This window comes from Lissotriton helveticus, chromosome 7, assembly GCF_964261635.1.
Source record: "Lissotriton helveticus chromosome 7, aLisHel1.1, whole genome shotgun sequence".
Classification (NCBI taxonomy): domain Eukaryota; kingdom Metazoa; phylum Chordata; class Amphibia; order Caudata; family Salamandridae; genus Lissotriton; species Lissotriton helveticus.
Genome location: NC_136068.1, coordinates 449415447 through 449439809, shown reverse-complemented (window position 1 = coordinate 449439809; position 24363 = coordinate 449415447). Strand labels below are relative to the sequence as shown.

General features: G+C 47.8%; 1 protein-coding gene across 1 annotated transcript in view; it reads right to left on the bottom strand.

Moving 5' to 3' along the window:
• The window catches only part of LOC144768592 (lysophospholipase D GDPD1-like), a 223782-nt gene that overhangs the window by 89927 nt on the left and 109492 nt on the right, over positions 1 to 24363 (bottom strand). The gene's annotated exons all lie outside the window — the stretch shown is intronic.

The following is a 24363-nucleotide window of genomic DNA, read 5'->3' as shown; positions in this document are numbered from 1 at the left end:
ACCCCGTAATTCAAATGTTATTCTCTCAACTAAGTACATGCATTACACAGCTCACGGTGTCTCTAGTCTAACATACGAATTACATGATGCCTCTTTAATAAAATCTAACAGGAAGACAAATGAGACAATATAATAATCAACGAAGTGCAATACCTTAATGGCCAGCCCATCTAAAGAATTGAAAGTAATGAAAAGCCCATGAAAGTCAGTGGCTGAGGTGCTGAGACAAATCACACACTCTCTCTCTTTCTCTGTACTATCTTTTCAAGACCCAATGACGTGGTATGCCAGCTTCTGCAGAAGTCTATAGCCAGATCTAAAAAAAGATGCTGCTACTAAGATGTGGAAGGACAGTTGTAGGGATCTGCTCTGCGCAGGGCGGGATCAGTTCGCCTCTGAGGATGTAGTACCTTGGATCAGAGAGCACATTGAGTTGTGGGTATTCTGTGGACAGGAACGTGTGGTCTGGACAGAATAATACAAAACAATGATGTCCAGCAATGCTGAGTGTGGTGGGGGCCCTTGAGATTCCGGAATCTCACAGGTGTACATAGTCCTTAGTTTGAACACAACCACCTCCTCCACCCTCCGGCAGCCGAGGCCAAACTTAACTTAGTTTTTTGTATGATAAGTCTTTATTAGCGTTTTGTATATCACGACAATCAATCAACAAAAGGAGGCAAATTGACAACAGCACTGAGACTCTCACAGCATGTGGCGACATATTATTGAACTCAATATTCAATTAAAACATCAAACTAGAGGTCGTACAAGACCAACGCCCCAGTGGTGCAGTGTCTCGGCCATCTGCCAGCATCCTGCTTTGCTAGGCTGTCAGCAGAGACATATCATCATAACTAATTCAGTACGCCATGTAACAAAAAAACAACAACAAAGAACTGGTTCCTTTAGGGGCGGCAACAGTCTATGATGAGAATCTGTCTATGGTGATCACGGAGTGGCAGGTGGGTATCAATGCAGGGGAATGGCGGGAGGGGAAGTACATGTCAGATTTCAGAAGGGTCACTGGAATGTATGAGGTGCACGGCTACCATGCCGGCCCCAGGCCAGGGATGGCTGTCATCAGAGGTGGTACCACTTAGTCCAAAACCTTGGTCAGCATTAGGCAGGGGATCCCAGCTCATTCCCGCTGTCTTGTTTCACAGGACACAGCATCTGCCACCGCCCACTTATGCACCCCCCGAAGAGCCATCCCCCCTTGCTTATCTGTTAGAACCACACCTAAGCACACTTCCCACCTGGGCTTACTGCACAGTATGTGACCCTGTCAGGTGTCTGCAAGCCAACATACAACACAGTGACTGCCCTCCTGTCCAGTCTATGAGTCAGGGCGCACTGTAGTCCGAGGTGCAACTTTGGTCCTTCTTGCCCCCCTAACCCAAGCGGCACCCACGTCAAGCGCACGTGTACTCTGTATCAAAAAGAGGCCCGCTTCCAGGTCGTGTGTAGTATATAGATCTTAAAAGAATTGCAATATGCCTTCCGTATGAAGGTCGCTCCTGCATTATGCCACAGAGGCGGGCCATGGTGTCTAGCAGGAATGCCATCCCTACCACGCTCCACAGAAGTAACTGCAACACAAACGCACCCCTCTCCCTCCCTGCCGCGCTGGGCTGGATGTGTCAATTCCAGCAAGTCTTTGCCACGTGTTAGTCTGCTCAGTTCCCTCAATCGGCCACCCTGGCCAAACAGTCAGCCCAACACTGTGGCGCCCCAGAGGTCAGTACTAATCACTCTACTACCGCTAGCGCATCTCCAGTCAGCCATCGCATGGGCCAATGTAGCTGAGCTGCAAAAAATTATAACTTAAAGTCTGGTACCCCCAGGCTTCCCTCCAATAGTGATGCTACAGTGTGGCCATTAGTACCCTTTTCAGGTCTCCCCCCGTATCAAGTCGGGCACTACTACCAGCAATTACACAAAAAAGGACCGTGCAGGTACCACCGGGAGGGCCATAAACAGATACAGAAGACGTGGTAGAACAAGCATCTTGGCTATGGATGACCTGCCCATGGGCGACAGAGGGAGACGCATCTAGAAACCCAGATCATTACAAATGGCTTTCAGGGCCTACCATGGTTCCCATCTAACAGGTCCCTGTCAGTGTGGTACACAGTGAGCCCCAGATTGCAGAAGGTCTCAAGACACCAGGGAAGTCTCTGGGGTTCCATCTCCGCCATCTCTTCCTGTCATACACCATATAGAGGGACCATTAATTATAAGCGGGACACAAGTTATTTAGTTTGCAATACGGTCCCGACTACCGCCGCCGGGTCCCACCTCTTTATTTTATACTCGCGCATTACGTCATGCACTAGCGTGTACGCATAAGCTCAGTGCGGAGGTGAACTGACCATCACCCTGCACTGAGAACATTACATTCCTCTTCACCTTAATTAAACACAATACCAAAAATGTAACACTGTTACCAGTTCTGGAGAAGTCCCACTCATTTACCTGACACCGATCACCGTCGTAGCCATACATATGACTGTGGTTCCTCACACAAAGAATCCTACCAGACGGGAGGAGGGGGCAGGATTGCTCCGCAGGTGATACTGGGAACGCTCTTCTCTGGATGGGACTGGAGACGGAACCCCTTCTCTCTGGGTGCAGCAACCCTGAGATTCTGGTGGGGAGCAGGGTAGCTCACTTTCCGGATCTCTTTGTGGAGACGGGGACTTTTGACTTGGCACGCTCGGTATGGCCTCTGGGAACATCCTCACACTGATGTCACCACCCGCCGCTGATCTCGGGCCCAGACTTTCTTCATTTTCTCGGACGGGGAGGTTTGGTGTCCCAACGTGTACTTTCTTGAAGAAGGACACGTCTTGTGTAAGCTCTTCCGTTCCTTTCCGAGCAGTGACCATTTTGCCTCTTCGGCGAGTTACTGTCCATGGAGATTGCTAGAACGGGAGGCGGAATTTACTCCCTGGATGTCTGTCCTTGACATACACCTTGTCTCCTGCCCGGATGCTTGAAGCCTTCGCTTTTCTGTTGATGCTGGATCGGACATTTGTTTTGCTTCTTTTCGCTAGGACTCGAGCCCCGTCAATGGGGGAAGGGACCCATGTCGGGTGATGAGGGATAGTGTCTCTTACTACCCGGCCCCTGCTTTCAGGCCCCGGTGCTCTCTCTGTTGTGAGGTGGGGCGTTCAGTGGCGTAACGAAACTTGAGGGGGCCCCCCTGCAAAGCACAATGAGGGCCCCCCCCCCAGCGGCCCGGCCCACCACTTACCACTTTGTCCCACCGACAAAAATAAGCAGTCACCTAAAGCCATATAATCAGCACTTATCTGTGCATACTTCGAACAGCACATATAAATGGAATCCACTTTAATTGTGTTCTAGGGCTGCCTCAAAGATGAAATCCATGTCTGATAATTAAAGGGAACAAAGACAGAAAATTCACATTACAAATGAATATATACTTTTTTTATTTATAACCCTATTTAGTGCCAAGGCGAGGGCTTTCCAGGCTCTTTAAAAAGATGTCTGGCATTTTTCTTTTGGCAACCCTACTTTACATTCCTTTTCATGAAATGTATTTTCACACTACAACAGTAAATGTAAATTTCAAATGCAAGGAATAGGCAGAGTGGGGGCCCAGGGGTTACTGGAACCAGAAAAAACTAAGCCTCTTTAACCAGTTTACAACGGTATGTAAATATGCAAATGGTCTCTGGCCTCGAGGCAGTTGCCTTCAATAACCCTTGTTACTGGGCCTGGAAGCAGAGGTCACCTGCACCCACAGCATGCTGCACGCACCATTTAATTTATGAGATAGGACTGTTATGAGGCAACTCACTTGTACAACCAACGCCAGCAAGAGAGTGTAGTGCTGCCTGTGTGTGCTACAGCGCTGATGGGGCCCTTGGAGGCTGGAAAACGGGGGCTGCTGGAGGCATGGCGGCCAAGGATTTAGATTGCCATGTGTGACATTTTCATATTTTCAGTGTAATTATAAGTGACATTCAATGATTATGTGTGACATTTTTTGCGAGCAAAATAAAGCAACAAAGTGTATGGAAAGAAATATTAGAAATGACACTTGAGCAATGAGAAGCTTTAAAGAGATCTTGAAACTGCTACAAAACACCTGGAATGGATTGTCACTAATAGACTCTCCTCGAAAATGCCTCTATACACTTGCACAATCTCTACACATCCTAAATTTTACACCTGCTCCACTGCACCTGCTTGCACTACTATGGATAAATCACAATGCCTGACCATGTTCGACTGTATATACTTTACCATAAGGCTGATAATTAAATCCAAACTCTTCCTTCTCAGAGGTAAATACCAAATTACACCTCTGCAAAGAGACATCACTCTAACCAGTGGATGCCCCTTTTGGCCTGGCTACTTACCCACTGATGGGAAATGTTGGATGCTACACTGCATGTGCCTCATTGCTGTCAGTGCTGGACTCTTTGGCCCTGCTGGCATCGCACAGGTAGGCAGGTTCCAAGCCTCTTTCTCTGGGCTGGGGGGTGGCTCAGATGGTGCTGCAGTCAACGGTGAGTTGAGTCTGTTATACTTGTCAGCTATGTCTTTTAAAGACAGGGGCAGTGCAGCGCTCATCCCCAGACACAAGCCTGTGCCCACGCTGCCCTCCAAACACAGGTGGAGGGCAGATGAGTTGTTAAATGTGGGCCTGCCCGAGCGGCAGAGATTTCTGCGTGGGGGCCATGGCTGCTGATGCAGGGGGCCAGAGGTGCCAAATCACAGAATATCTGGCAGAGAACTTGATTATTCTCTTCTGCTTTTCAGTCTCAGGTAGCGCCTCCATTGACATTTAGGGTCACCTTTCCCTTAATGGTTGTATGCCTAAGACTATTCAGAATCCTGGAATCAGGCCTGGTGTCAACTATTGTGCTTCCCGCCCGTGCACCCTGATGCTGAACATTACAACATGGACAACTACGTGCCCTCTCTCTCTCACTCTCCTTGTCTGGAAAGAGTACCTCCTATCAGTGTGCTGTTTATTCCAAGATTGAGTCAGTCACACACAACTCTACAATTGCCCATCAGTTCTGAGTATTTCACACAACTTTTACAAAGCACATTAACTTTTACCTGCAGGACCTGCTGCAATTACAATACCGGGGTCACGTCATGTATCTGCTAAGTAATCTCCGATGGGATGAGGGGGTACTGCTTTACACCGGAGGAAGATTGGAAGCAGAGGCTGCAGGCGCTGCGCCCCCTCCCAAAGATCTCCTACCACTGACGTACTCCTCCTTCTTCTGGGCTCACCCCGAGGCGTCCGCAGTTTATTGTGCTTACATCAGGGAACCATATCCGAAAGAACACTGTGGCTTTACTGCCGCATGCCTGCCTTTGGTTCAGGGCTGAGCGCGTGGGTACAGAATACTGGGTTTTATTTGCGCTGGGATGGTTCTCCTTCTGTGAATATCACATGGTAGCTAGTTAGCTCAGATATTCAATGTTTTATGTCCATCTCAAACCGAAACGCTACCTTTCAAGTTCTCTGTTGCCAGGGTACACGACTCACCAATTTAGCTCGAGCAATTTTTAGAGAAGCCTCCTTAATGTTATTGGAGTTTTCGACAATTCATAAATGAACAGGTGTGAAAACAGCACAATCACTTCTATGTCAGAGATAACTGCCTTGTCACCTCCCCCAATGCTAACAGGTTTATAAAACTGGGACATACAACCTCTGAGACATTTCCTCGAATACATGGGTACAACATGCTCCTTCATGACTTTAATGCTCAGAAACCAGGTCAAACCACCACTGAAAAGCCAACTCAAAGGCTTACGGAATGAAGGTTAATTTCTTTCAGTATGATTTAAAGGTGGATCAGATAAGGACCCATCTAAATATGGTTCACCCAGATACATCCTTATGCGCACAAGACATGTTCTCTCAGAGCTCTGCTCTGGACACCAACACTGCTCAGAGCATACTTGGGGGCAAGGCTACAGTGCCCTGGCACCAGACTACCACTGCTGCCTTAATGAGCCAACATTCTTGAAAGTAGCTGACTAACGGCCGCCACGACATAGAGCACCGGTGCAGGCCTTCATTCGGGAGAAGAGGCTGCGACGTGTGCACGCACACACAGTGCAGCAGCTGAGTGAGCGAGGGCGCTGTATCATTTAAAGTGTCTTACAGCAAGCCACGCTATTTAAAGCACATTTTACCTCACAATTAAAGCGCTCCATAGGCACACTGTGATGGGAACTCACTGTTGAATAAACGTCCTTACATTGCGATGTGAGCACTTACTTTTTGTTGGGCCTGCTGAGCGGTGAAGTCCCCAAGCAGCTCTGCCGCGGTCCAGAAGATGACTTGACTCGAGGAGCATATTAATCACCAGCCCCACCCTGTACACTACCCCGAAGACCGCGCACAGGCGGCCTGAAACAACGGAGCTCGGCCGTGCACCATTTACATATGAAGAGCCTTCAGAGGCCCGGCCGGGGCCCAGGCCTCCGCACCAAGAGGCAGCCGGTGGTGGCGCGCACGCACACCATTTACTTTAAGGGGACGCTGGGCATGCGCAACTGGCACCATTTAATTCTAGAAGCCTTGAATAGGCTTGCTGGCTCTCGTGAGTGAGGGGGGCCCCTCGAGAGCGGGGCCTGCGTGGGCCTGTGTTACGCCCCTGGGGGCGCTAGACGGTTTTCCCTTAGGAAACTGTATATGGCTCGTTCTAGGGGCACTTCCTTGGCATGAGCAATGCGGATGACTTTGTTGAGAGTGCGCATGAACTGCTCAACTTCCTCGTTTGCTTGAGGCCAGCGCGGTGTTACTTTTCGATGGCGGATACCCCAGGTTGCAAGATATTCAGCAAATTCCTTTCCTTGAAAAGGTGGGCCATTGTCCGTCTTTCCCACTTCAAAAATCCTGTGTGTGGCGACGATTTTTTCCACTTTGGTGATCACCTCCCCTGCAGTTTGGCTTCCTACAATTTCTATCTCCGGGTATTTGGTGTACTCGTCTAGGACTACTAGAGTTTAGCGTCCATCTGGCAAGTGTCCAAAGTCAATGCTGACACACTCCCAAGGTCATTGTGGGTTGGCTTCCGTGATGACAGGTGCGGGTCGGTCCGGATGGGCTGAGACTTGGCATCATTAGCACGTTTTGACAGCCTGTTCTACCATTGTGTCCATTCCTAGGGACCACACCTTTGCCCTCAGCCTACTTTTTGTTTTTACCACGCCTTGGTGCCATCGGTGTGGTAGATCCACTGCCTGCTGTGTTAGGCTTGATGGAAGGACTATTCTTGGACCCCTCAGTAGGCATCTGCTGCTGTCAGTAGACAGTTCTTTTTTGACTCTCATCGCTGGGATTGGCCGTCTGGCCATACGGGTCTAGATGGGTCTCTAGTCATTTGCTTGAATTGCCACGATGGCTAGCTGCAGACACTCATCGTTTTTCATGGCTTCAACCAGCATTTTGATTGTAATTGGCATCGGCTGGGATCGTTCGGCCATAGAACTGACATATTCTTCAGTTTCTTCAGCTTCGTCCTCCTCTGCTTTGATCGCTGCCCTCAGGTGTCTAGAGAGAGATAGTCTGCTGGGTTGGACAAACCAGGTTTGAAGTCTACCCGGTAATCATATCCTTGCAGTTGGAGTATCCATTTTTCTATCCTTGGGGGGCGCTTCAAGTCGGACCCTTGGAAGAGGGGATGAGGGCCTTGTGGTCTGTGGAATCTGTGAACGGGTGGCCATATACGTAGATGTGAAAGTGCCGAGAGGCCCAATGGACGGCGATCGCCTTCCTTTCAATCTGCTAGTAGCGCTGTTCGGTTTCCGTCAGGGACCAGCTTGTATAAGCCACCAGGGCCCATTCTTCATTGCGTTGCTGTTGAGTGAGCAGAGCACTTAGGCCGTAGGGGGTTGGCATCCACAGCGATGTTGGTGAGCCGTGCTGGGTTGAAATATGACAGTGTGGTGTCTGCCGAGAGGGCTGCTTTGGTGTCCCTGAAGGCTTGTTCTTGGTCAGGCCCCCACTGCCAGGAAGTGGTCATTTTCATCAGTTCTCAGAGTGGCTTTGTGACATTGGTCAGGTCCGGATGAAGCAGCCACAGAAGTTAACCATTCCCAGGAAACGCCGCATCTCAGATATGTTGGTGAATGCCGGGGCGTCTTGAATGTCACAGACTTTGTCCAGGTCTGGGGCTACTCCCTTTTCTGAGAATATGTACCCGAAGAAACTGATATTCTTTTGCTGGAATTGGCACTTCTCTCTGTGCAAGGTGAGGCGGGCATCTCGGATCCTTTGAAACACATCGCAGAGCCTTTTATGGTGATTTTCCAGGGACGTAGCATAGACCAGCAGCATGCGTACGCGCATGCTTTCTCAGCGAGACTTAAGTAAGGGCTCTCAAAAATGCACCCAAAGGTGGATTGCCAACAGTGCATGTGTGCGGGCGCGTGCACATTGCACACCTTTTGCCTCTCTCCTCACTCCTGCTGGTTTGCTTGCAGCCGGCATCAGACTTCAAAGGAATCCGCTCCCACGCCCCCGCCCTTTCTGGCTTTGCTCGCTGAAGGCTGTCATGCCGAAGATCACACCCGATTAAACAGCCGAGGTAATGTGCCCATAAATTATATTGTTGCTTCCTGCTACTGTGGTGTCACCCCCGCTTTCATCATTGGATCCCAGTCTTTTGCTACCTAGATGTTGTAAAATAGACATGAAAGGTTTAGTTATGTCTTGATTAGGGTCACTTTCGGAAAGTCTTACAGAAACTGCACTGTACGCATTCCTACCCATTCTGGTCTCGTTTCTTAGAGGTTTATGGTGCTGTTCATTCACACTTGCCAGAGATGCCGAAATAGCTCATTTGAGCTTCTTATTTAATTATGTGCTAAGAAATGTTTTATTGTGTACTATACCGTGATACTTAACAACAAAGGGAGAGGTAGGGAGAAGGAGGCACTCTCTTAGTCCCCGGTTAGTTATGCAAAAACAAGAAAAGAGAGGTCGGATCAGACAATTGATCAATCTAATCGTAATCTCTACAGACCACAATTAAAGGAGTCAACACAAGATTATCACAACCAATTTGGGTGATAAAGAAAGCCCTCACACACTGACCTAGTCAGTGTCATGCTTCATCATCGGGCCCCACCGAAAGAGGCCGAATGCCTCTTCGGTGTGCTACGACGCCAGAAAGACTGCGGAGCTGGTTTTGTGTGTGGAGGGCGTGCTCCTGTTTACAGTGAAATATTAAAAGTGCCTAAAAAAGGGTATCAAAAAACAAATTTTAATAAATGATCCCTAAGGCACAAAAATAAAGAGTATTACGTGTCTGTATTTACATGCCAAGGTTCAAGATTGGTAAAATACAGAATATACTCAATTCCTTTTAGTCAACATGTTTCAGCCATAAGGGTGGTATATTACCGTGGCATTCTTCAGGACTATACCCCGGCGGTATGGGCTCTCTAATCACCCACCCTGACCTGGGGACGTGAAAGTGAAAATAAGAAGTGAAAAAAGTGCATAAAAATGTTGGAAGAGTAAAATACTCAATTCCAAAAAAACTCCGTAAATTTGGAGTGTTACTGCACTTTCAAAAGGGGCGCTACTGGCACCATGGGTCTCGGGAGGGGGTCGGAGCGACCTGGCACATCGCCCTCAGCGCTCTCGACCCGCTTCAAACCTGGTCTGTGGCCTCAATTCCGGACCCCGAAGATGCTATACCGTGATGCCAAATTCTGTGTGAAGTCCGTGCATTGCAACAAACGCCTAGAGTCGCTGCTGAATTTTGCACAGCCTGCTGGAAGACTCCTGCAGGATTACCACCACACCCACCTCCACCATGTCCACCACCCACTACCATTTCCACCACCATGTCCACCACCACTACCACCACCACCACATCCATCACCACGTCCACCACCACCACGTCCACCACCACCACGTCCACAATCACCACCTCCACCACCACCTCCATCACCACCACATCCACACATCCACCACCACTACATCCACCACCACTACGTCCACCACCACCACGTCCACCACCACCACATCCACCACACCCACCACCACCTCCACCACCACCATGTCCACCACCACTAGAACCACCACCACAACCACCACCACGTCCACCACCACCATGTCCACAATCACCACCTCCACCACCACCACCACCACATCCACCCCCACTACATCCACCACTACCACGTCCACCACCACCACGTCCACCACCACCACCACACCCACCTCCACCACCACCAACACATCCACCACCACGTCCACCACCACCACATCCACCACCACCACATCCACCACCACCACGTCCATGACCCACCACCACCACGTCCACCACCACCACCACTACGTCCACGACCCACCACCACCATGTCCACCACCACTATGACCACCACCACTTCCACCACCACATCCACCACCACAACATTCACCACCACCACATCCACCACCACCACCACATCCACCACCACATCCACCATCACCACATCCACCACCACCACCACATCCCCACCACATCCACCACCACCACAACCACCACCACTTCCACCACCACCACGTCCACGACCACCACGCCAACCACCACCATGTCCACCACTACCATGTCCACCACCACCATGTCCACCACGTCCACCACATCCACCACCACTACCACCACGTCCACCACCACAACACCACCACCACATCCACCACTACCACATCCACCACCACCACGTCCACCCCCACCATGTCCACCACATCCACCACCACATCCACCACACCCAGCACCACCACCACCACATCCACCACATCCACCATCACTACCACCATCACGACATCCACCCCCACCACATCCACCACCACCACGTCCACCACTACCAGATCCACCACATCCACCACCACGTCCACCACCACCATGTCCACCACCACCACGTCCATCACCACCATGTCCACACCACCACATCCACCACGTCCACCACCAACCTGTCCACCACCACCCCGTCCACCACCACCACGTCCATCACCACCACGTCCATCACCACCATGTCCACAACCACCACGTCCACCACCACCACATCCACTGCCACCACATCCACCACCACTACGTCCACCACCACCATGTCCACCACCCCCACCTCCACTACCACCACAACATCCACCACCACCACAACATCCACCACCACCACCACATCCCCCACCACCACATCCACCACCACCACATCCACGACCACCACGTCCAAAACCACCACCACCACATCCACCAGCAGTATGTCTACCACCACTACATCCAGCAACACCATGTCCACCACCACGCCCACCACCACCACCACACCCACCTCTACCACCACCACGTCCACCACCACCAGGTCCACCACATCCACCACCACGTCCACCACCACAGCCACCACCACATCCACCACGAGGCCGCTACCAAGTCCACCACGTCTACCACCACCACATCCACTACCACCACCACGTCCACCATCAAGTCCACCACCACATCCACCACTACATCCACCACCACCACGTCCACCACCACGTCCACCACCACCACGTCCACCACCACCATGTTCACCACGTCCACCACCACGTCCACCACGTCCACCACCACTACATCCACCACCACTACGCCCGCCACCACCACGTCCACCATCACCATGTCCACCACCACCATGTCCACCACCACCATGTCCACCACCACCATGTCCACCCCCACCACCACGTCCACCACCACATCGACCACCATCACCACATCCACCACCACCACCACGTCTACCACCACCACATCCACCATCACCACGTCCACCATCACCACATCCACCACCACCATGTCCACCACCAACACCACCACATCCACCACCACCATGTCCACCACCACCACATCCACCACCACCACATCCACCACCACCACATCCACCACCACTGCGTCCATCATGTCCACCACCACCACATCCACCACCACCACACCCGCCAACACCACCACGTCCACAACCACCACCTCCACCATCACTCCAAATACCACTCAGTGCCACATAATTACACTGCACTCAATGCAACATACACTCCAAATACCACTCAGTGCCACATAATTACACGCCACATAATTACACTCTACTGAATGCAACGCACACTCCACACAATACCACTCAGTGCCACATAATTATATGCTACATAATTACACTGCACTCAATGCAACATACACTCCACACAATAACACTAAGTGCCACATAATTATATGCTACATAATTACACTGTGCTCAACGAAACATACACTCCAAATACCACTCAGTGCCACATAATTACACACCACATAATTACACTCTACTGAATACAACATACAGTCCTCATAATACCACTCAGTGCCACATAATTACACGGCACATAATTACATTGCACTCAATGCAACGTACACTCCAAATAACACTCAGTGCCACATAATTACACTATCTATCTATCTATCGCCCTCACTCTATCTATCTATCGCCCTCACTCTATCTATCTATCGCCCTCACTCTATCTATCTTTCACCCTCACTCTATCTATCACCCTCACTCTATCTATCTATCTATCTATCTATCTATCTGTCGCCCTCACTCTATCGCCCTCTATCTCTCTGTCGCTCTCACTCTATCTATCTATCGCCCTCACTCTATCTATCGCCCTCACTCTATCTGTCTATCTATCTATCGCCCTCACTCTATCTGTCTATGTATCGCACTCACTCTATCGCCATCACTCTATCTATCTATCTATCTATCTATCTATCTATCTATCTATCTATCTATCTATCTATCTATCTATCTATCTATCTATCTATCTATCTATCTATCTATCTATCTATCTATCTATCTATCTATCTATCTATCTATCTATCTATCTATCTATCTATCTTTCTATCTATCTATCTACCTATCTATCTAGCTATCTATCACCCTCACTCTATCTATCTATCGCCCTCACTCTATCTATCACCCTCACTCTATCTATTGCCCTCACTCTATCTATCTATCTCACTCTATCTATCTTTCTATCTATCTATCTATCGCCCTCACTCTATCAATCTATCGCCCTCACTCTATCGCCCTCACTCTATCTATTTATCTATCTATCTATCTATCTATCTATCTATCTATCTATCTATCTATCTATCTATCTATCTATCTATCTATCTATCTATCTATCTATCTATCTATCTATCTTTCTATCTATCTATCTACCTATCTATCTAGCTATCTATCACCCTCACTCTATCTATCTATCGCCCTCACTCTATCTATCACCCTCACTCTATCTATTGCCCTCACTCTATCTATCTATCTCACTCTATCTATCTTTCTATCTATCTATCTATCGCCCTCACTCTATCAATCTATCGCCCTCACTCTATCGCCCTCACTCTATCTATTTATCTATCTATCTATCTATCTATCTATCTATCTATCTATCTATCTATCTATCTATCTATCTATCTATCTATCTATCTATCTATCTTTCTATCTATCTATCTATCTATCTATCACCCTCACTCTATCGCCCTCACTCTATCTATCAACCTCACTCTATCTATCGCCCTCACTCTATCTATCTATCACCCTCACTCTATCTATCTATCTATCGCCCTCACTCTATCTATCTATCACCCTCACTCTATCTATCTATCGCCCTCACTCTATCTATCGCCCTTACTCTATCTATCTATTTATCTATCTATCTATCTATTGCCCCTCACTCTATCAATCTATCTATCTATTGCCCTCACTCTATCTATCGCCCTCACTCTATCTATTGCCCTCACTCTATCTATCTATCGCCCTCACTCTATCACCCTCACTGTATCTATTGCAATTTATCTATCTATCTATCTATCTATCTATCTATCTATCTATCTATCTATCTATCTATCGCCCTCACTTTGTCTATCGCCCTCTATCTATCTATCGCCCTCACTCTATCTATCTATCGCCCTCACTCTATCTATCTATCGCCCTCACTCTATCTGTCTATCTATCTATTGCACTCACTCTATCGCCATCACTCTATCTATCTATCTATCTATCTATCTATCTATCTATCTATCTATCTATCTATCTATCTATCTATCTATCTATCTATCTATCTATCTATCTATCTATCTATCGATTTCCCTCACTCTATCTGTCAATCTATCTATCGCCCTCTATCTATTTATCTATCTATCTATCTATCTATCTATCTATCTATCTATCTATCTAGTGCCCTCACTCTATCTATCTAACGCCCTCACTCTATCTATTACCCTCCCTCTATCTATCTATCGCCCTCACTCCATCTATCTTTCACCCTCACTCTATCTATCACCCTCACTCTATCTATCTATCTATCTATCTATCTATCTATCTCTCTGTCGCTCTCACTCTATCAATCTATCGCCCTCACTCTATCTATCGCCCTCACTCTATCTGTCTATCTATCTATCGCCCTCACTCTATCTGTCTATGTATCGCACTCACTCTATCGCCATCACTCTATCTATCTATCTATCTATCTATCTATCTATCTATCTATCTATCTATCTATCTATCTATCTATCTATCTATCTATCTATCTATCTATCTATCTAGTGCCCTCACTCTATCTATCTAACACCCTCACTCTATCTATTACCCTCCCTCTATCTATCTATCGCCCTCACTCTATCTATCTTTCACCCTCACTCTATCTATCACCCTCACTCTATCTATCTATCTATCTATCTGTCGCCCTCACTCTATCGCCCTCTATCTCTCTGTCGCTCTCACTCTATCTATCTATCGCCCTCACTCTATCTATCGCCCTCACTCTATCTGTCAAGCAAGCCGGGCCGAAGACGGCTGTAATGCCAGAAACCGGTCCCCGGAAGCTTGTTTCCTTTCCAGTAAAGAATTGGCTTGGTAGTTTGGTCTGCCCTGTTCCCATGATGCACTGGGCCAGGGACAGACTAATTTGCATGTAGCCAGGTTCTGAACTGGGGTGGTGCAGTGAGCTAAAAAACGGTGATGGATCAAGCCCTGATCTGTTGACTGGGTAGGAGTGTTCTGATTAACTCAGATACTCTGTCCATCACCACCCCCTTTTTGAATCGTTTTGGCCACCACAAGTGTGGAAGGGTATGCTCAGATGTGAGTCCCTTGCTCACTGCACCATCAGGATTCAAGCAAGCCGGGCCGAAGACGGCTGTAATGCCAGAAACCGGTCCCCGGAAGCTTGTTTCCTTTCCAGTAAAGAATTGGCTTGGTAGTTTGGTCTGCCCTGTTCCCATGATGCACTGGGCCAGGGACAGACTAATTTGCATGTAGCCAGGTTCTGAACTGGGGTGGTGCAGTGAGCTAAAAAACGGTGATGGATCAAGCCCTGATCTGTTGACTGGGTAGGAGTGTTCTGATTAACTCAGATACTCTGTCCATCACCACCCCCCTTTTTGTATCTATTTCCCTCACTCTGTCTATCTATCTATCACAAGTGTGGAAGGGTATGCTCAGATGTGAGTCCCTTGCTCACTGCACCATCAGGATTCAAGCAAGCCGGGCCGAAGACGGCTGTAATGCCAGAAACCGGTCCCCGGAAGCTTGTTTCCTTTCCAGTAAAGAATTGGCTTGGTAGTTTGGTCTGCCCTGTTCCCATGATGCACTGGGCCAGGGACAGACTAATTTGCATGTAGCCAGGTTCTGAACTGGGGTGGTGCAGTGAGCTAAAAAAGGGTGATGGATCAAGCCCTGATCTGTTGACTGGGTAGGAGTGTTCTGATTAACTCAGATACTCTGTCCATCACCACCCCCTTTTTGAATCGTTTTGGCCACCACAAGTGTGGAAGGGTATGCTCAGATGTGAGTCCCTTGCTCACTGCACCATCAGGATTCAAGGAAGCCGGGCCGAAGACGGCTGTAATGCCAGAAACCGGTCCCCGGAAGCTTGTTTCCTTTCCAGTAAAGAATTGGCTTGGTAGTTTGGTCTGCCCTGTTCCCATGATGCACTGGGCCAGGGACAGACTAATTTGCATGTAGCCAGGTTCTGAACTGGGGTGGTGCAGTGAGCTAAAAAACGGTGATGGATCAAGCCCTGATCTGTTGACTGGGTAGGAGTGTTCTGATTAACTCAGATACTCTGTCCATCACCACCCCCTTTGTGAATCGTTTTGGCCACCACAAGTGTGGAAGGGTATGCTCAGATGTGAGTCCCTTGCTCACTGCACCATCAGGATTCAAGCAAGCCGGGCCGAAGACGGCTGTAATGCCAGAAACCGGTCCCCGGAAGCTTGTTTCCTTTCCAGTAAAGAATTGGCTTGGTAGTTTGGTCTGCCCTGTTCCCATGATGCACTGGGCCAGGGACAGACTAATTTGCATGTAGCCAGGTTCTGAACTGGGGTGGTGCAGTGAGCTAAAAAACGGTGATGGATCAAGCCCTGATCTGTTGACTGGGTAGGAGTGTTCTGATTAACTCAGATACTCTGTCCATCACCACCCCCCTTTTTGTATCTATTTCCCTCACTCTGTCTATCTATCTATCACAAGTGTGGAAGGGTATGCTCAGATGTGAGTCCCTTGCTCACTGCACCATCAGGATTCAAGCAAGCCGGGCCGAAGACGGCTGTAATGCCAGAAACAGGTCCCCGGAAGCTTGTTTCCTTTCCAGTAAAGAATTGGCTTGGTAGTTTGGTCTGCCCTGTTCCCATGATGCACTGGGCCAGGGACAGACTAATTTGCATGTAGCCAGGTTCTGAACTGGGGTGGTGCAGTGAGCTAAAAAACGGTGATGGATCAAGCCCTGATCTGTTGACTGGGTAGGAGTGTTCTGATTAACTCAGATACTCTGTCCATCACCACCCCCTTTTTGAATCGTTTTGGCCACCACAAGTGTGGAAGGGTATGCTCAGATGTGAGTCCCTTGCTCACTGCACCATCAGGATTCAAGCAAGCCGGGCCGAAGACGGCTGTAATGCCAGAAACCGGTCCCCGGAAGCTTGTTTCCTTTCCAGTAAAGAATTGGCTTGGTAGTTTGGTCTGCCCTGTTCCCATGATGCACTGGGCCAGGGACAGACTAATTTGCATGTAGCCAGGTTCTGAACTGGGGTGGTGCAGTGAGCTAAAAAACGGTGATGGATCAAGCCCTGATCTGTTGACTGGGTAGGAGTGTTCTGATTAACTCAGATACTCTGTCCATCACCACCCCCCTTTTTGTATCTATTTCCCTCACTCTGTCTATCTATCTATCACAAGTGTGGAAGGGTATGCTCAGATGTGAGTCCCTTGCTCACTGCACCATCAGGATTCAAGCAAGCCGGGCCGAAGACGGCTGTAATGCCAGAAACAGGTCCCCGGAAGCTTGTTTCCTTTCCAGTAAAGAATTGGCTTGGTAGTTTGGTCTGCCCTGTTCCCATGATGCACTGGGCCAGGGACAGACTAATTTGCATGTAGCCAGGTTCTGAACTGGGGTGGTGCAGTGAGCTAAAAAACGGTGATGGATCAAGCCCTGATCTGTTGACTGGGTAGGAGTGTTCTGATTAACTCAGATACTCTGTCCATCACCACCCCCTTTTTGAATCGTTTTGGCCACCACAAGTGTGGAAGGGTATGCTCAGATGTGAGTCCCTTGCTCACTGCACCATCAGGATTCAAGCAAGCCGGGCCGAAGACGGCTGTAATGCCAGAAACCGGTCCCCGGAAGCTTGTTTCCTTTCCAGTAAAGAATTGGCTTGGTAGTTTGGTCTGCCCTGTTCCCATGATGCACTGGGCCAGGGACAGACTAATTTGCATGTAGCCAGGTTCTGAACTGGGGTGGTGCAGTGAGCTAAAAAACGGTGATGGATCAAGCCCTGATCTGTTGACTGGGTAGGAGTGTTCTGATTAACTCAGATACTCTGTCCATCACCACCCCCCTTTTTGTATCTATTTCCCTCACTCTGTCTATCTATCTATCGCCCTCACTCTATCTATCTATCTATTTCCCTCACTCTATCTGTCTATCTATCTATCGCCCTCACTCTATCTATCAATCTATCTATCTATCACCGTCACTCTATCGCCCTCCCTCTATCTATCTATCACCATCCCTTATTTATCGCCCTCACTCTGATCTATCGCACTCGCTCTATCTATCTATCGCACTCACTCTATCTATCTATCGCATCACCACAGCATCACTCAGCACCACCACAGCATCACTCAGGGGCACCACAACATCATTATGCGTTACCACAGCATCACTGAAGGCCACAGCATCACTCGTCGCCACCACAACATCACTCAGCGCCACCACAGCAACTGGTTCAGATATGTTCTCTCAATGTTTCAAGCTTTATTGCAAATGTCACTAAAAGATGTTAATATTTCACTTCTGTTCCTGGATTTTCGTCACAATAAAATACACTGAACATAATCTTCACAAAAGTTATTTACAAAAGTTTAAGCTATTGTCATTACAAATGACAATAACTTTTATTTAAGTATTAATTATTAAAAAATAAATAAAAGCCATTTGTATTTGTAATATCAATACACCTAAGTCACGTAAATACAACACATATTGCATTACAAATGCTATAGGAGTCACATTTGCGAAAGTTATAAATATTGGCATTGTAAATGACAAAGCTATTAATTTTGATATTTTCAAAACCAACACATAAATAAAAAATGTTTCATTTACAATACCAATAGCTCAAACTTTCCTAATGCGAAACCTATTGCATTGCAAATGCTTGTTCCTTTTGCTGGGCAGTCCTGCATGCGGTGGAGCATGCCTCCGCAATACCCGCATTCTTTATCTTTGCCCTGTGGACGCCTGCCTGGTGAGCAACTAGGTTTGGCCTTCACAACCTTCGCTTGCTCAACCTTTATGGGGCAGTGGAACGCAGCCTCCATGTGTGATGACCTGGCCTTTCCGACAATTCCTTTGACCTTCTAGTGTGAGAATGTCAGCCAACGATTTGCCGGACTCCTGAAGGATGGTTTCTCTTAGCTTCGAGGAGTAGCAGCCCTCTATGATTTGGGCCCAATTTCTTCTTGTTCATCTTGGAAGCCGCACGTGCTGGCCAGTTCCTTCATGCGACCATGGAACATGACTAACGCTTCCTCCGCTTCTTGTTTGGCTTGGCGGAAAATGAATCGCTCTTAGACCCTGTTCGCCATGGGCTTGAAGTGAGCGTTTAGGGCATTCAGCAATGTCACATACGTCTTCGGCGTGGCCTCTACTAGAGTCATATAGATACGATGAATGTCCTTACCTTCTAGGTGTAGGGGTAGTGCTCTGCGTTGTTCGCAGGCGATGCCTGCCCCCTCAAAATAGAACTGAAGGCGTTCAGTCCAGTCCTTCCACTTCGGGGCGAGTGACGAGGGAGCGCCATCCACTACAAACGGCTCGATCGCTGGGATCGCCGCCATCAGGACATCGTTGGGGGTACCCCTCGTGGCATGAGCACTGCCTCACCACAGCAGAAATGGCAGCCGCCTGACCGAGGGCAGATGAGGCCAGGCTGCACAAAGGCCTGCCCTTCCAAGTGCTTCCTGTCAGCACAGGCCATGGATGTCCTGCAGGGGGCAGCTTGGGCCAAGCAGCCACTGGGCAGGGGTCACTCTGGGCTGGGCAGGCACTGGTGGAGTGAAGCAGGTGCGACAGAACCCCCGGGCCGGCTCCAGGAAGGGTGTGGAGGCAGGGTAGCAGAACCCTTGCTGATGGCAGAACCAGCAGTACCTCTGTGGGGGGCCTTACAGCCATGCTTCACCCAGCGCGGTAGCGTGTGGTCGTCACTGCCTCGTCGCCAGTGTAAAATGTTCGCCTCCTGGGCGCCACGTGCGCGCTGCGAGCATTAATGATAGGCGGGACACAAGTTATTTAGTTTGCAATGCGGTTCCGACTACCTTTATTTGATACTCGCGCATTATGTCATGCGCTAGCATGTACACATAATCTCAGTGCACAGGTGAACTAGACCGTCACCCCGCGCTGAGAACATTACAGCATCGTCGGCATATAGTAATTTTTTTTTATTTGTACATGATTAATTAAAATCTTTACAAAACAATAAAAGCATAGCTAAAAATGGTTTAAAATTCATTGTGCACAGTTCCTCAGTTTAACAAATTTGATTAATATCAGTGTCTTAGTTGTCCATAAAAAGTTTAACAGCCTTCAAGTGCTCTTATGTCTTTTTTCAACTAATTCAAAAAACTTTACGACCCGACAATTAAATTTTGTATTAGCGGGGTTAAAACACAATTTGACAGCCTGCCTGCATGTCCGGACGCCGTGTGATTTGAAGGAGGGTCATAATAAGTTGTGCCTCAAGTCTTTTAATTTAGGGCAAATACACATCACATGGACGATGTCTTCCTTGCGAGCTTTACACAGACGGCACTGCTGCGAGAAGTTTTGTCTTACCCACGGTGGCAAATGTGGGATTACTGGAATTGCGCCAAGGCATAATTTTAAAAACGTTTCTTTCGTTTTAAAATGTATTCCAATGTTGAAATATGCTTGCGGTTGCATTCTTCCATAGTCACCGAGCATGATCCAACCATGCCCTCTTTTTGCTAATGAGTCCTTATCCTCAATGGAGGAGATGATGCGCGCTGATTTTTTCGTAACTTTTTTAAAAGACAAGAGGTCTTTTGGGGCGTCCCAAAGGTCGGAGAGACCCAGGACTTGAAGTGAGTCAAGTAGGTAATCTCTAGCTGAGGATTTACGATGTCGGAGTAGCTCTTCCCATACGTTGGAGTTTAGAGAACCAGGCTCAGCGCTGCAAATCTTGTGCCAGCTGGTAACATACACACTCCGCCTTCCCAGTTTTTGTTTCAGAATCCCAAATTCGAACCGAATTTGTGCAGGCAAGACGTATCTTGGCAGGTTGAAGATAGCCCTGTATGAATTAGCTATTACTATGTCCAATACTGCGGCGTCCTTCCCTTGGCGGGATTCACTCCCATATGTGAGAGTTGGCTGTAGCTTTGCGCGCAAAACCTGGAGAAGAGGGTTGAGCGTTAGGTCGGGGAGTTTGGCCTTTAGAGATTTTATGGCCAGGTAAATTATGGTTCCCTTTCCTCGTAAAGAGTCCAATTGAGGTTTAAACGAGTTATTGGAATCCAGAATTACTCCTAAATATTTGTAGGTGGTCACTAGGTCCATCCCTTCTCCGTTTATGTGCCACTTGATTTTCCTTTTTTTTTTGTAGTTCACTGCCATGACCTTTGATTTGTTGAAGTTTATTTGCAGGGCATTCCTTTCTGAAAAGGAGTAGGCTACATTTAGAAGGTGCTGGAGGCCTATTGGTGTCCGGCTTATCAGCACCAAGTCGTCCACATACAGCAGATTTGACAATTTGTCGGCATATAGGGTGATGACGTGCTAGTCAGCCCCTACGTCAGACCCCAGTCCGGTCCTCTGGCCCAAAGCAAACCAGCAAGTGGTTCCATAGCCAGGTAAAAATGTATGGGTGAGAGGGAGCAGCCCTGCCGGGTGTCACTCCCATTCTCAAACTGTCGCAACACCTGTTGTCCCGTCTTCACTCTGGCTCGTGGGCCCATGCACAGCAGTCTGACCCATTCAAGGTACTCAGGTTCCATTCCGAGTGCCTCCAATACTAGTAACAGATAGGACCATCCCAGGGGGACAACTGCCTTGGTGATGCTGAGTGACTTCAACTGGGAGGCTCGGGGCTCTCTCCAATGCCCCCATGATATGACATGGCCTACCAGTGTTGTAAAAGGCGGTCCAGTGGGGTATGAACCCGTTGTATTTGGGGTGTACCAGGGTCTGTGGCAATGGAAGCAACCTATTCGTGAGCACCTTATTTCATATGTTATAACTAATGTTAGACGTTGACAGTGGGCAATAAGAGCTAAGCTCGAGGGGGCCCTGCCAGGTGGTAAGCAGAAGCCTCGCGACGGCCTGGCTCGAGCATGAAAGTGAACCTTGAACTGAGCCAGATCCAGGCAGTTAGCTTGAACTGGCTCGAGCTTTCAGTGATCGCCCACCCTACTGAGATGGTTTTAAGTGCATTTGCACTTGGCCTTGTGGAGTGCAGAGCAGAGTACTCCCACTGTTGCCTTGTTCCTGTTGCTGCACGGGCGATAAGGCCAGACCCCGCCAAATAGAAGTCTCTCTCAACCTGTCCTGTGTATGAGCAGCCGGCATGGACAGTCGGCATCAGATGGGCACTGAATGCCATCACATACAGGCTTTACATCAGAATATGCCATAACATGCGGCAAAAACATACCATGGGGTAAGGTATATACAAGGTGTGGGAAATACCTCCTTAAACAAAATCCTCGTGTTCTACCTTTTGCTGCACATGGCCCCGTGAAAAGTGAAATCTGGGCAGGTTTTACCTGTTTAAATCTGACAGGGGAAACCAGTCGGTGAAATAGATAGCGCCGGGCTCGAATTTCCGATCCCTGCGCAATTAGTCTTGGTACGTGGATCGAAACTGATATCGAATCAGGGACTTAGTGGTGGGCCACGTTGAAAATATTTTTGATCGAACAAAAACAAACAAAAAAACCACTACAGAACGCCTAATATTCACACTGAGGTCATCAAAAACAGGATTTAATGGGCTTTGCTTTAGAGAATGCCATTGATCTGAATAAAGGCAGTTGCTGAGATTATTAATCTATTTTTGGTGTGACTGCTCCAGAGCACACTTTGCGAATATGGCAAACACTTTTCTTTATTAATCGCAAATAAATTATTAGCTATACACAGCCAGTCTGGGAGGCCTCCCTGCAACTACAAAGCGTTGATGACTATATGTTATACGTTGTATAAAAACAATAAAAACTATTTTGGGGGAAAAAAAAGATTATTTAGTAATATAAAAAAAATCCTGGGATTTTTTTTAGATGTCTGTACTTGAATCAATAAGTAACAGTACTCAGCCGAGAAACACATTCTAATTAAGTAAATATCACAATTATTTATAGTTAGATGAAAATTTGAAGCTGAAATACGAAGGACATTTTAAAAAACATTCGAAAACTAAGTATATTTGGCTCTTAACAATTGACATCTAGAGTGTATTGGCTGTATTTATTACTTGTTTTGCTATCAAGTAACAATGCAACTTGCAGATATTATACCTACCCAACTCAATGATACTCGTTTTATTAACCTTAGATGCCACAACACGATTTGAACCTGTGACCTTCAGGTTGTCTCTGGATGTCCACCTTAGGAACATCATCCCACTCAGTATTGTTAAGGCTGTATCTGCTGGCAATGTGTATCATCTGATCTAGATCAGGGCAGACTGTGTAAAGATGTATGTGCATTCTGCTGGCAATGGAGGAATGTTAAATCAAATGGACTAGAAAGTTGCACACAGTGGAATATTATACATGGTGGAACTCACCCACTCCTACAAATGCCTCCACAACACCGGACCCCAACACCTCAACGAGAAAATCTCCTTCCACATACCCAAAAGAAACCTTCGATCCACCGTCCTCACCGAAACCCCGAGCATCCGCAGAGCCAGAAAAGGAGGGAGAGCTTCCTCCTATAACGCGCCCAAGACCGGGAACGAGCTCCCGATTGACGTCAGATGCACCACCTCCCTGAACGCCTTCACGAAGGCTCTCAAGACCTGGCTCTTCGACTGAACGGAACTGCTGACTCACCCTCCCCCAGCCAGCCCCTTGACACCCCCACAGGTGAGTAGTGCGCTTTCAATTTTCTGATTGATTGATTGATTGATTCATTGAATGTTGCACGAGTCGACTGTTGCCTGTAGATTAATGTTGCTTGTAATGGAATGTTACAAAGAAAAGAATCTTACTCAGAGTGAAATGATGCTCCGAGAGAAGTGTTAAATGGAGGGAAAAGTTAAAAGGAGTGGAATGCAGCATTGTAATGAATGTTGCATGATGTACATGATATGTTGCAAGGCATGGAATGTTCTATGGAGAAGAACATTAAATAGAGCAAAAGTTAGAAGGTAAAAATGTTGCACGGAGTGGAACACTGAAAAGAGTGAAATTTGACATAGAATGGAATGCAACTTGGAGTGGAATGCTAGGAAGAGACAATGGGTGCATAGTGTGGAATGTTACATGGAGAGCAATCAAACACTGAATTGAGTGGAGTGCTGCTTGGGGCAGAATGTTACCTGGAGAAAAATGTTGCATGACAAAAATGTTACATGGGGGGAGTAAAGAAAACTATTGCACACTGGTGTGGCTCAAATAATGGAGTGTTGCATGTAGAGAAATATTACATGGAGTAAAATGTTACATTTAGTGGAATGTTGCAAGGAGAGATGCTACATGGACAGAAATGTCACATGGAATGAAATATTGCTTGTAAGGTAATATTACATGAGAACCTCCCCTGGAGTGAAAATAAGTTTATAACTGCAAGCAGTAGAA